Source organism: Dermacentor variabilis, chromosome 3 (genome assembly GCF_050947875.1).
Source record: "Dermacentor variabilis isolate Ectoservices chromosome 3, ASM5094787v1, whole genome shotgun sequence".
Taxonomy (NCBI): Eukaryota; Metazoa; Arthropoda; class Arachnida; order Ixodida; family Ixodidae; genus Dermacentor; species Dermacentor variabilis.
The window spans coordinates 85,211,696-85,225,592 of record NC_134570.1 but is presented as its reverse complement, the minus strand read 5'-3'; positions in this window follow the sequence as shown (position 1 = coordinate 85,225,592).

Below are 13,897 nucleotides of genomic sequence, written 5' to 3'. Positions count from 1 at the left end.
CAGGTTCGGACGTGTCGACATCGCGCATCGTGTTGGTACTTTTCTGGCGCGCACGACAGAATTCGCTTTCATAACTTTAAGGAGGTGCACACAACTGACGACGTCGCTTAAAGAGTGCCCATATTGCCAGTTATCACCAGACCCGAATGTTATTCATTCACCAGTGTGGTCACTCAAGCGTCAGAGCTTCGACTGGCCAAGCTTAAATGCCGACCTTCTAGCCATTAGTTTGAACGAGCAGTGGTGAGCAGCTCGCTCGGTATATTTGAAGACAAACACCAGATGCAGAAGTCTCGTCGCGTTTTGAAACTTTGGTATGCCATTTTCGCGAATTTAAGACTAAAAAATGGTGCCTAAATGGCAAGGCGTTATAAATTAGACTATATGAATAAATATATTTCCAGGTAGAGTGACCGTAAATTAAGCAATGACGTGGCCTTGTGCTTTAAAGCTTTCATTTTTCATCGTCCTAACCCAAATGTCAATGTCGGGATGACAACACCGTCTAATGACGGCGCAATAAAAGAATATTGCTTGGTGATTTACCATGAGAGCCGTCATCATCTTTGTCGCCATTAAATATTGACGCACAGACCAAGGGTAGCAGGATTCGATCAAGGGTAGCAAAGATTCGAGCTCAAAGCTGCTGTCGCAAATCAAAAAACAAAAAAGAAGAGAGTGAGAGTAACTTTGTTACTGTTCAAGCCATAGGGTCGGAAGAACATTTTTTTGAAGGCGACTTAAGCAATGCTGAGTTCAACGACCCTTTCGGGCACTCCTATGAGGACACTTCGTCAGCTTTCTGTTTTATACATACGTGACAATGCAGTAATAGAAGCAAGCCTCAAATAATTTCTATGGAATCTAGATTGATCCTCAGCCCATTCATCTGGTGGTATGTTGGCATGCAGGCAGGCAATGAAGTTTATACAGGTCCTAGGAAGCGATTCTGAAACCCCCTTACGAGGGAGTAGCCACCGCGGGCCGCTCCTCCTCCGGACGGGAAGGTCATGCCTGACCGCCACACCACGCGCCCTCTGGGCGGCCCGTGCGCACTTGCCCGTCGACCTAATTGCTAATCTCGTCCCACTGTTGCTTAGCGAGCGCGCGGCAGTGTTCCTAAATGGTGCGATTAAGTTGAGCTGTCCTCTTACGGAGCCTACGGTCGAGCCGTGACCCTGTCCACCTGCCCAGGAGAGCAGCTCTCCGTCTTGAGGCCGTGCGGACCGTTTTGGTGGCGCACTCGACGTCCCTTTTCAATTGCAACAAGCAGTCGTTATTGTCTCTGTGATTTGCCCTCTTTCAATCCTAATTCTGCAAAAGAGGTCCCAGTCCGTATCAATGTGAAGCTCTTGAAGTATGTTTGAAGTATTTGGTTATAGAACAATGAAATTGCTTCGGAGCAAAAAAAAAAAAATATGCCGATTGAACAGACATCTTTACAATTGCTTTGAAACGAGGATTTCGTGAAGCTGTTAAATAGGTGCACTAAAAGTAAATGCGATGTGTACAATTATCCTAATTGTTTTAATCGTAACCTATGCAACTTTTATTTACAAGCAATGTTTATGCATAATACACCTTACAAATTTATTCTTATGCAATGATCATTGTGCACTACATAGTTACCACTGCCAAATGAAAGCAAACTCAGACGAAAAGAGCTATTCATGCGAAGACACCCGATGAGATGCAGACGCACCTATGTCAGGAGAGTGAAGGTGATGTTTGTCGAGAGAAGAAGGGCGAAGAGACAGGTATGCTGAGATACCTATGCCAGGAGAGTGAAGGTGATGTTTGTCGAGAGAAGGGTGGAGAGACAGGTATGCTGAGATATCTAGAGTGTGAAAGACAGGGCTGAAGTAGACCATTATTTTTCCCTTTCACTCCTACGTTGATGGCCTAGTGGGAACTGCCGTGCACGCACAAGCTCTAGGGTGACCGTTGTCTGGTTGTCACGTACTACGCGAAGTGATACGCGTGCTTTTTCGACAAGACTGCAACCACGGTCAGGAAAGTATGCGAAGAATTTGTAAGAATGTTTTTCTCGAAAGTATCGAGGGATTTCCAAGACCGCCACAGATTTCAAGACCACCAACAATATAATTACGAGGCTCGCCGTAGCGGGCGACTCCAGTTTATTTGTGACTACCTGGGACTCGTGATCTCCCACACAACGCATTGTACACAAGTGTTCTTTTCCTTATGCTCCAGTTAATATGTAGCCGCCATGGTCAGGATTTTATCCCGCAACCTGATGCCTAGCAGCGAGATGCGACAGCTACCTAATGCTCTAATTGAAGTAGCATAGACAACACGGGTAAATTTTGCACTTACATTGACAGGAAGTTATTGGAACGTCTAAGCTGCTCGTGCCTTATAAATAATTTCTAAGTAGCCTTTTTTTACTCCTAATCGGCATTTATCTTGTACGTACACGTATCATGTGCGCAGTAATGGATCATATCTATTCACAATATTGTACTCTGTCCGAACTAATGTGTAAAGTCTCCTGGACCTCAAAAGAAAGGTGTTTTACATTGTACAGCAAAGCCTGTTGCTATACGAGGTTACATGCCGTGATATCAAGTATAGACTATTGGACAAAAGCATACCTGCCTGGGCGCTGGCAGAGGATGCGATTAAAGGCATGTAGTTAAATCCTTCGAGTGTTCTTTCTTCCACAGAATATCGTTCCGTTCTTGAGCGTTTATGGTTTCTTGCGCTGATTGCTGACTTACACAACAATATCTAGTCCACCATCCTGCATTCCCTCTTGAAGTGAATGTGCATCGTATTGGCCAAGTAAACCCGTGAGCAAAAGTATACGGACCACAACGTTGCTGAAAAAGCAGAATTTTATCGTAATGAACACGCATAAACGGAAACTCACAAGTGCACTAGAAAGTTCATAACGCCAAGTTTAGACTGCAGTCTTTAATTTGAAGTTGCGTTCGCAAACAGAGGAGAAATTGACTTTTGTCGCGCAATCCCTCGTCCGTATACTTTTTCTCACGGGTGCACAAGGTTTTAATACGAAATCATTTCACATTTTGACCGTGAAAATATAACGTGCTGCTATGATCATTAAATGCTAAAGTTTTATGTACCAATGTGCTTTCTTCTTTATTTAGCACACTAAAAAACTAAATAGCCAATACTTATCATGCGAAAGGAGTGGAGATGACGGATGAAGTCTGTACACTGAGGAGGCGCCTAAAGCGACATCAATTGAATTTAAAACAAGAACACGATTTTAAGCGACGCTTCTTCCCCTCTCTATATCATCAAAAATATTGAGCCAGGCCCTCGGACTTTGATAGAGGCTGTGGTGTTCATAAATATCACAACAAATCTTCAATATACCTGTGCATCCGAGGAAACCTTCACAGAGTGAGTGAGTAAAGACTTTATTGGAAAAGAAGGTACTGATGGGTGACCTTTCAATTAGGCAGCCACGAGCCCCTGGGCCCAGGCGGCTGCTTCAGCTTTGTTGATGACTTTGGCCTGCAGGTTAGAGTGGGAGCTCAGCAAGCGACCTCCCATTACTCAGTATTAAATCATGATTCATGTGATTTTCCGGTGGGCACCACCACATAATGTGGAACAGATCCGCTTTTTAAAGCGAAAGCTTTACTGGACGCGAACTTGCGATTTCCCCGTGGCCGTGATCCGAGGAAGCGCATGACATCACTACGCGTTCCTCGTCGTTGCATTCGCCTCCGCTCGCTCCGCCAGCAGCGTCGCATGCCTGATAGCATGTCGGAGGATTGAAAAGGAGAGCTCGCGTGCGCCGCAACCACAGATGAAGCGGCAGTACGGACGACGACAATTCTGATAAGCAGGAGGAGGCCTGGAATCGACATCAGAACGAGATGAAGAGGGAACAAATCGCCCAGGAAACAGACGAACAGCACACGGAACGACCGGCTAAATGCCGCATCATAGTTAGACAACTTGACTAACCTGGACTTGCAATCAAGATTAACCAAGGCTAACCATGCTTTGCCTTAGCTTTCGCTACGTATATCCTGGCATAGCCGAGCTAAGCCACTCTCAATTTTTTCTTACAGTGATTACATGTAGTATTGGTCCGGGTATTATAAGTCATACGCTACGGGGTACGGAAGGCTGTTTGTTCGAAGTCACCTCCAAGCTACTTCTTGTCGCTTGTTAAGCGACTTGTGTGCTGCCAGGTGCACTGCTTTGGCTAACCTTTAGTGCTAACTTATTTCGTGGCAGCTGACGATGCCATTCCTTTCTGATCCTATCATGACCTGTCCGCGTGCTCGGTTGGCGAGTCCTCGAGCAGCGGACTCGCCAACCGAGCACGCGGAGCTTTGGAATCGCTCAGAATGTAATGATATGCCAGAACGATCCCGGCCTCTTCCAGTGTTCCACTGCTTCTGGTTCGGATAGAAGCACCAGCGCGCATTTCAACTGAGTATTCCGCCACTGCGAGTGACATATAGCCGCTGTGTATGTGTTCTGTTGCGTCAACATGCACGATGTCTTTGAAGGCATGGAATTCCTTATGTAGCGTTTTGAACGGTTCGGTCCTCCTTTTCTTGTGAAATTCGGGGTGCATATTTTTAGAGTGGATTAATTTTTAGATGGCGCCTCTGATCGCGAGGAATGTATACATTAGTGCTGTGCATTGACTCGTAGTTTACAAAAGAAAATTCACCTATACATCAAAAGGCGTGCCAGAACATGTGGTGGAATTGAAGCAGGGAACTGTAATTTCACAAGCATAGTAGCTTGCTTTAAATGAATGAGATGGCGCTTCCGGGGCCCCACCTTATGTTGCTTCAAGCGAAAGCGTATCCTGTAATCTTGTACTGAAACTATCTTTACTTGGAATGCAGGAGGTAGTAGTATCTAATTTGGCATCAGCTTTCAATAGAAAAACTGGCATTATTGAAAATGAATGCCTAAAATCTACTTAGTATAATTCATTAGACAGAGATGCAGTTGATGCGGTTGATGCTGGAAACGAAGAAATATTAGAGTTTTCGTGCAAGTACCACAACTGTCTGCGCACATTGATTGCCGCCACAGTTTTGAAGGAAATAGATGTTGGGAAGTGTGGGGTGCGCACTCGGCTATAAAACTGTTTGAGTACGTGGTCGTGTTACAAAATACGCGCAATTTATTCTCTATATAACAGCCCTCGACCTTCAGCTTGATTTTTGCATGTTTCGGCATATTCAGCAAAGACGTCTTTGACAACCGCCAAGTGAACGGGCTGATGAGAAGTAAACTTATTAGAGGGAGCTACATATTTTCCTGTTTCTTGCGTCCGTCTAGATTCCATCCAAGCAAACTATAAAAAAGGAGAGAAGCAAGTATAACGTGTGGCATGGTGCACACATTGTGCGTTGGGGTAGTGATCCGGCGTGGACATGTTTAGCAGGAGTGCCCACTAACTTTAGAGCAACCTACTCTAAAGTGGCATAATCTGGTCACATTTATGCAACCACCCTTGCCTGACATACCATTGTTGACTCTAGAAACGTTATCGCCGTCGGTTAAAACGCTCTTTGAGAGTGACGATGCTCATTGCGGTCATGCTGTTGTTCTTAAGAGGGAAAAAGGAGATATGTTTACTGTAACGTGTGACTGCAGCATGGAAGTTGATGGTTTATTAAACACTGTTACGTATGAACGAACGGTCCGCACAGCGTCGAAGCCGCTGGTGCTGCGCAAGTAGACGCACTGCTAGCAAAGTTTCACGAATATGCAAAATGATGTTGAACTTTATTGAAGAAACATTGGAGAAACTGCACAAGACACAAATATGCATGCTGTGTGTCAGGCAAACAGCTACTATATCATGGTCACATTTATGTCTTATAAGAGCGACCAAATTTTCGACAGCACAATATTTTCGACTGTATGGAAGGCTCTTATTTCACACCATCAAATCGTGATCGTTTATCAGGCGGTAAGCCAACCCAGTTGTTAAAACCACACTAACCCTTGCCACGAGCCGAAGAGCTTGAAACGTTGCTTAGGAATACGACACCGTTGCTCCCGATAGAAACACTCCGATATTGACACGGAACGCATGGATAGTTGCCTGGCGCATTTGTTGGAAGCGAAGCAGTCGACGTTAGCGAGATGGAAGGGTCAGACATTGAATACAAGGCTTAGAAAGCGTATAGCAGTGGCTAATCAGGAAATTGAAGACCATTGTCGGGTACTGTGCAAGCAGCAATGACATGACGTATGCAATTCTATTGATGGTCGCATCAAGAGGTGAGGCGCCTGAAGTTTGCTCAGACGTTTACTAGATGAGATAAACACTAAATCTAACCAGAGGTCTGTGATAGGTAAGCTGGTCCATCAGGCATGTCGGGACTCCATGGAGCAGGAGTTGCTGAAGAATTTCACAGAGAGATACCTTCTGTTGAAGACCTGGCACGATACACCTGATGTGATTTTGGAATATAGTTGGGACGAAAATGCAGCTATGGATGAGGGATTTACTGAAATTGATATAAGGATGGCGCTGCAGAATCTTAATGGTCGATCGACATCGGGGCCGGATGGTATTACGGATAAAATGTTACGAAATTTAGACGACGAGTCAATTGAGTTCCTTACGCGGGAGATAAATTGCCGATGGAAGGAAGGCTCTTTCCCGGAAGAGTGGAAACTTGCAACTACTTTTCTGATACCAAAACCGGAGAAAGCCATAGGGCTTGAGACTCTCAAACCCATTTCTCTGACATCGTGTTTGGGGAAAGTCGCTGACCATAAATAGGCTAAATAGGCTAACGCGCTATGTTGAGAGCAATGGGGTCTTTCAACACTCGATGATAGGATTTCGGCCCGGCCTCTCTACTCAGCATGTTATGATCAGGATTAAGCATCAACTCCTTGACCGGCGGACAAGGGATACTAAGGCACTTATTGGACTTTATGTGGAAAAAGCTTTCGATAAAATCCGACATTCTTTCATTCTACGGGTGCTATCGTGCTTGAATATGGGGCAGCGGCTTTTTCATTTTGTCAAGGCTTTCCTTAAGGACAGAAGGACATGTCTCAGGTTTGGTGAAATAAAATCGGAAGTCTTTAAATTGGGTTGCTGGGGTACTCCGTAGGGATCTGTACTCTCGCCTATGTTAATCAATCTGGCGATGTCAAAGTTGGCTAATACACTGTACACTGTCCAGGATATTGGCTATTCTATCTACGCGGATGACATTACTATATGGAGTGTCGGTGGTAGTGATGGAGAGCTTGAGGCTAAGCAGCAGAATGTGGTAACGCTTACGGAGGAGCATCTGGGTCTCATGGGGCTCAAGTGTTCCACTAAAAAGTGGGAGTTGTTGATCTTCAAATCTAAGTAGGTCGTAGGCCGAAGGGTTAGGTACCGGAAGTTGAGCCTTGCATTAGAATTCATACTAGGGAAGGGTCGGTGATACCCAAAGTTGAAGCTAGTAGGATCCTGGATTTTGTACTCGAAGCGAACGGATCGGACCTAAGAACCATTCAGCGTATTACCAAGAAGACGAGGAGGCCATAAGACTTTTAAGAAGGATCTCTAATAAGCAAAGGGGTTTAGGAGAAGGTGCGATTCGCTTTGGTCACGCATTTATTGTCTCATTTCTCGTATGTGGCAGCTATGCTAAACTGGAATAGGGGGGAGAAAAATAAATTGGAAGCAGTATTCAGAAAAGCCGTCAAGGCTGCGCTTGGTCTACCTATGACTAGGCCAAACGATATGTTGTTAGGACTGAGTTTCCATAATACTCTAGATGAAATTGCCGAGGCTCAGCGTGCTGAACAGAGGGAGCGGTTGCTAGGTACACCAGCGGGTAGCTATATTTTGGAGTCACTTGAAGAATCTGTGGTTGTGTCGCACGATAGGGCGCTCCTACACGAGTTGAACATGAACCTTAGGGCAAATATCATGGTTCGTCTGTTTCCACGGAATGTGCACCCTGTGCACAATGTAGGGAGGTGGGTCGCGAGAGCTAGGGCTTTGTTGCGAGAGGCAAAGGATCAGGAGGAGGAGTCTGCGTTTTTTAACGCCGCATGGATTAATGGTAAAATGCTTATTCGGTGGTGGTGGTGGTAGATGGGAAAGGGAGCGTTAGAAAAGCCGCTTCCGTATATACCAACGATCCAGGGGTTGTCGAACAGGTGGCTATTGCTCTAGCACTGATTGATTCAAGAATAGTTTTGGTGTTTAGTGACTCGCGATCTGCGATCAAAACCTTCTCGAGAGGACTTGTGGAACCGGCTAACAGACTGCTGCAGGCTAGGGATATCACTTCGCGTACACTTACTTGGTTCCCGGCGCACATGGGGACTGTGGAGGGAGCCCCGCGTAACCTCAACGAGGTGGCGCATGGGGAGGCACGAGGATTAGTGTGCCGTGTACTCCCTGAAGGAGCTGGATCTCCCCACTCCTCAGTACAGGGACCAACTGTTAACCTACAACGAAATCACCAAGCACTATTACCTAGGGCGCAGGGCATTCCCCTTGCCACATCCAAAATAAATAGGCCAAAGGCGGTTATATTGAGGCTTCTGCAGACACGAACATACCCTAACCTGGTCGTCATGAATAAAATTAATCCTCACTGCGGGGTTTCAGTGTATTGTAGTAAGTGTGGGGGTTTGCTCGATTTAGAACACGTGCTTTGGCGCTGCTTGGCGGTGGCCGGTCCTGGTTCTTGAGGTGAACAGTGGTGGTAGCGGTAGCTGCACAGTGAAGTGTTGGCGGACCAACTCAGGGCTGTCCAGAGAGCCCATGTGATGGCAGAGGGGCTCGGCCTCTCTCTACCGACGTGGGAACGGCCCGCATCAGTTCCAGACTGATGCCTCAGGACCTAAATAAAGTTTTTCATACCATAACATACATTAAAGAAACATTGGAGGAACAGCACAAGACACAAACAGGCATGTTCTTTGGCCAGGAAAGAGCTACCATATCATGCTCACGTTTACGTCTCAGAAGAGCGACCAAATATCCGACAGCGCTATATTTTGAACTTTATGAAGGCTCCTATTTTAGACCATCAAATCGTGATAGTGTATAAAGTGGTAAAGGAACCAAATTCTTCAAACCAAACGCACGCTTGTCACAAGATGAAGAGCTTAAAACTTTACTCAGCAATACAACAGCATTGCTCCCGATAGAAACACTCCAAGGTCCGTGTTGCACTGATGGTTTTTGGAGAGTCGTGTTCTATGGCAGAACAAGACGGCGTTTTTGGTGCACTGCCGCACGTTCCTTCAAGCGAAAGTTCATGAAAGGAAAACCGTCGCTGATCCTACGCTTCTACTGAGAAATGAGCTGTCAAAACCCAACTGTCTGATCACTAACGCACTGTACTTAACTTATGCTGCAAAATGTACCATAGTAGAGGGTATACGTTTACAGTACTTGGCTGCGAAAATGCTTGCTGGCGTATTATGTAATGTAATTATTCTCTGTGTCCAAGATAATGAAGTGCTGCTTAACACAGATTGCCTGTGTTCCCGGCCCTTGACGATAGACCGTCTTCCTCAAGGATGACAAAAATTAATTGATACACGAACATTTTATAGCTAGCCCACAATGATAATATTTCAACGTGTCAACTTAGAAACCGAGAGGTCTGCTCTGTACATAGTCACAACGAGAGTATTGCCGCTTCCTGACGTACTCAGTTTCTCGCGTGTCATCTACACACGTCCACACGAATCACACTCAAATTTGCACCGACTGCATCTCTCACGCATAAGAATAACTTAACTTTCCTGCTCTTCGATCAATGAGCAAAAACGTGGGTGATGGGCTACACCGACAGCACAAGAATGTTGCAAGCTTAACGTTTCGCGACGCTGCCCACGCAGAGTAAGCCAGTGAGTAACAATTATACGTGTTTTCTGCGAGCTTCTACAAATTTCAGGACATTTTCGTTCCAAGCCTTGTCCGCAGCAAAAAGGAATCTACAGAGTATGTGGCGCCGCCGCAACTGATTAGGCAGGAAATGAAAAATCAGATACCGAACCGAGGAACATTTCTGAGTGAGAACCGTCAGAAGCTGCTGCTTCAAAGCAAAGTCTGAAACCGAAAAAAAAAAAACCTTTTTGTTTTTGGTTTACCATGCACTGGTTGTGCTGAACCTAAAATTTGTTGTCAGAAGTGGTTGACAAAAAATATATATTGTAACGGTTCGCCTAATTGTTCGCTAGACTGAATAGGTGCGCGAACCGATTTGGCACAGTGAACTTTATCTTAACCTATGTTCAAATGGTGCACAGGGATATGAACTTGTCCACCTACGCAATAGCTGTCAGATGCTACCTGCAGATGGAAGACCGAAATCAGCCTTGATACTTATAAGAGGCATACTGGCGGTACGTTCCTTCAAGGAAGGTACAAGAACGGCGAGGAAGTGTGGGGCACTTTGCGAGCTGAGGCTTGGAGATTCTGCTGGAGGGAGGCGTGTCTTCTTCACAATTGTCCACCACTACGTGGGCGAGGTCACATTCATGTCAGCTCATGTCCTCAGATGGAGAAAGTGGCTCATTGAGAACATTCAACGGGGACATTTACTGTAAAAAATAGTACTGCCATCGGACTTTGGGACGAGTCTTGACAAAAGCCGTTGGAATTTTACAAGGAACTGCCAGCCATGCAAGAGACCCCGGATCGCAGGCGAGATGTGCAAGCGAGTCCGCGCGGCTTATGTTACGGGGCTGTTCTTGCGATGTAAATGGGCGCGGGAGCTTGCAGCACTCCTCCATTTGACTGGCACCTACGGACAGAGGTGGCCACTCATGTAAAATGGCCTTTATGTTAACTCATAGCATACGATGTCTCGTGCCTCCGAAATGTGAAGATGTATCTGTTTAGATGCTCCTACATATGGAGTTGTGAAATTTAAGAAAGCTCGCTTGTTAAATCTGAATTCCGAACCAAATGTTTTTTTATTGTTGTTCCTTTACTGTTCTGTACATTTCTTCTAACATTGTTACAAGGATTAAAGCCCTCCCTTATGTAATGCCTCCGGGTCTTTAAGGTGAAAATAAATGAATAAATTGAATGTGTCTTCGAAATAAGTCGCCGCTGCTTACTTCAGTAGTTACAACAGCAGATTCTTCATGCTTTCGCGCGTCCTATATACTTTTCATAGCCGCATAGCTACGTCTACACAGCAGACGTAGCTATGCGTGAAGCACGGCGCGAATATTTCACCCCCGCGTGCAGACTGAACTCATTTCGAAGAACTTGTCGTTAAACATCCCGCTCACGGCTCGTACTCACTGAGGAGTACTGGCAAAAAAATAACGAGGCCGATGGGTGGGGCATCACTCCTTCAATGGCCCATAGAATGCGTCGCTCATACTCACTACGGGTGATTGGTGAACAATCGCGTGAAATATTCCAATTAGTAACAACGAACAAATTTACATAGTGGCTTACAATATGTAGTGGCTTACAGGTGGGCTAGTTCATTCTGATACAACGGGAGCGAATTACACCTACAGAAAAACCAACAAAAACACTACAAAATGATGAGGATAAGAACGCGACGCACATATTCAGCGCAGAGATGGCGGCATACGGATTAAGCGCTGCTGAGAGGCGAAATTAAGCGCTGAAATTCAAGGAATCCTATTAAAAAAAGTAGTAGTCAATAACTGAGAAGCATACACAGAGTTAAGATAAAATTTCAACAGAGCATTCGGCTGGTCACCATAAGAAATTCCTGGACTACGGAGAAAGCATCGCTGTGGCCGAACTCCAGATTAGTGATTCCAAAAGTGCACCATTCTATTTAGCTGCCAGAAATGTTTTCAAAAATTGCCTGTGGCAGACAGCACAATTTCGACTCCTTCATGTAAATTTCCCGATAAGGCAGCCATTATTTCCTCGAATACTATGTAGGCGCCGATTTGAATAAATAACCTCATTAGGCATATATGTTTTTGTTAATTAGTTTATCGCTCATATTTCAACCTACACCCGCTTAACTTACATAATAAGCTTACACCCACTAACCACTATCATACTTTGATTATATATATCTCTCGCAAAGATATTTTAATGCAATTAGAAGATTTCAAAGTAATGCTAGATCTTCTGTAACCATCAATAGTGCTTATTTCAGTCCCCTATTGTGAGCCACATATTTTGCGTTATAGCTCTGCCTTTACAGCTTCAGTATATATGGCTGTATGCTTAATATCAATAAATGTGCCTTTAATGAAGTCTTTAGAAGAGGGTTTTTGGACAAGAAGCCTTTACAAACGCCCTGTGGCGTTTTTAATGTAATAGTTCTCTTGTATGTTTTGCTACTGGCTCCTTACCTCTAATGGGACAAGCAGCGTTTTATTTATCCTGGAAAAGGTCGGTGGCCGTAAGTGCAGTGATTCCACACACAAATATTTCGGCGAAGTCCATCTCTTGGTGACTGTCGACGTTAATGCTGCAGGTTATTCACCCCAGTGGGAGCAAAAAGAAAACGTCTGCTCTACGTGAGGTTTGTGACGACACTGTTCTATTTCAAAAAGAAAGCATCAGGCGGTAAAGAAAGATAACATAGAGGAGCCGTCTTATCTCCGTATCTCCCGCGTTGCTCGGGAGATAACATGCGGACTCATGTTCGCAGCCTACGGCCCAAGCGCGCCGCTGGGCACAAATACAAAAACATGCGCGAGGGGGGGGGGAGGGTTGTCACTGAGTGCATTGCGTACTGCAGGCTGGAAGTCAAGGTTGCAGCATAGGCGAGCGCTACAAGGGCTCCCCCACTAGTCCGCAGAGCAAGGGAAGATACTTGAACAAATGCAAAAACTAGTCTTTGAGGTGAGCCGGTTTCACGGGGTTGAGAGAAACGGCATCCTTTTTGTCGCGAAGATCAATGGTCATAGTTTTGTGCGACCGTGACGGCACACGGCAAGGCCTGTCGTACGCAGGAGACAACGGCACTTTCAGCGTGTCCCACGACAAGAACATATGGGTTGCTGCATTCATGTGTGGGAAGGAAATAAACTTTGGTTGCACCTGACGCATGGTGCGTTGAATTGCAGGTGATCCAGCCAGGAATATAGCGTCTTCATATGTTGTGATGGTGTCGACTTAAGGCTTGGTTGCTCACCAAAGAATTCTCCTGGTTTGTGGATGGTTGAGCCGTATGCAGTTTCCGCTGCACTTAATCCAATGTCCTCTTTTACCGCGATACGTAGGGCTAGAAGAACGGTAGCGAGCTTTTCCACCCAGTTCGTTCTGCCCAACGCGGCCGCAAAAGATGCCTTCAGTTTGCGGTGTAGACGCGCCACCATTCCTTTGCTCCCCTTGGTGGTAGGCCATGGTGTGTTGGATCCGCATGCCCAGAAGCCTGGCCAGTGCACAGAACAAGTTGCTCTGGAATTTTCAGCCGCGGTCATTCGCTATCCGCAGTGCACATCAGTAGCATGAGATCGATGCGGCCACAAACGCCTCTGCGATGGTTCCGGAGGAGACCTCTAAAATCGCCGTCGCCACAAGCCACCGTGAGTAGCGATCGACGCACGTGAGGCGCTGTTTGTATCCGTGGTCCTGCTAAGTCGAAGGGAACATGGTTGAAGCGACTCTCTGGTGGTTGCAATGGCTGCGGTGCTCTGCGCGTGTGTCGAGTCAGCTTGACTACTTGACATGTTCGGCACATTTTCGCCCAGCATCGAATGCAAGCGTTAATTCCTGGCCACACAAGGCGGTCGGTGATGAGTCGTTGCGTCGTGCGGACTTCTGCGTGGCTGAGGCTGTGAAGGGTGACAAGCACAGTACGCTGAAGCTGGATAGGGACTAAGGGCCTTGGAGCTTTCTGAAATGTGTCGCATGTCACCATAGCCGTTGCGTATGGCAGTGGGATATCTACGAGCACGAGTGAAAACAGATGCTGTCAAATCT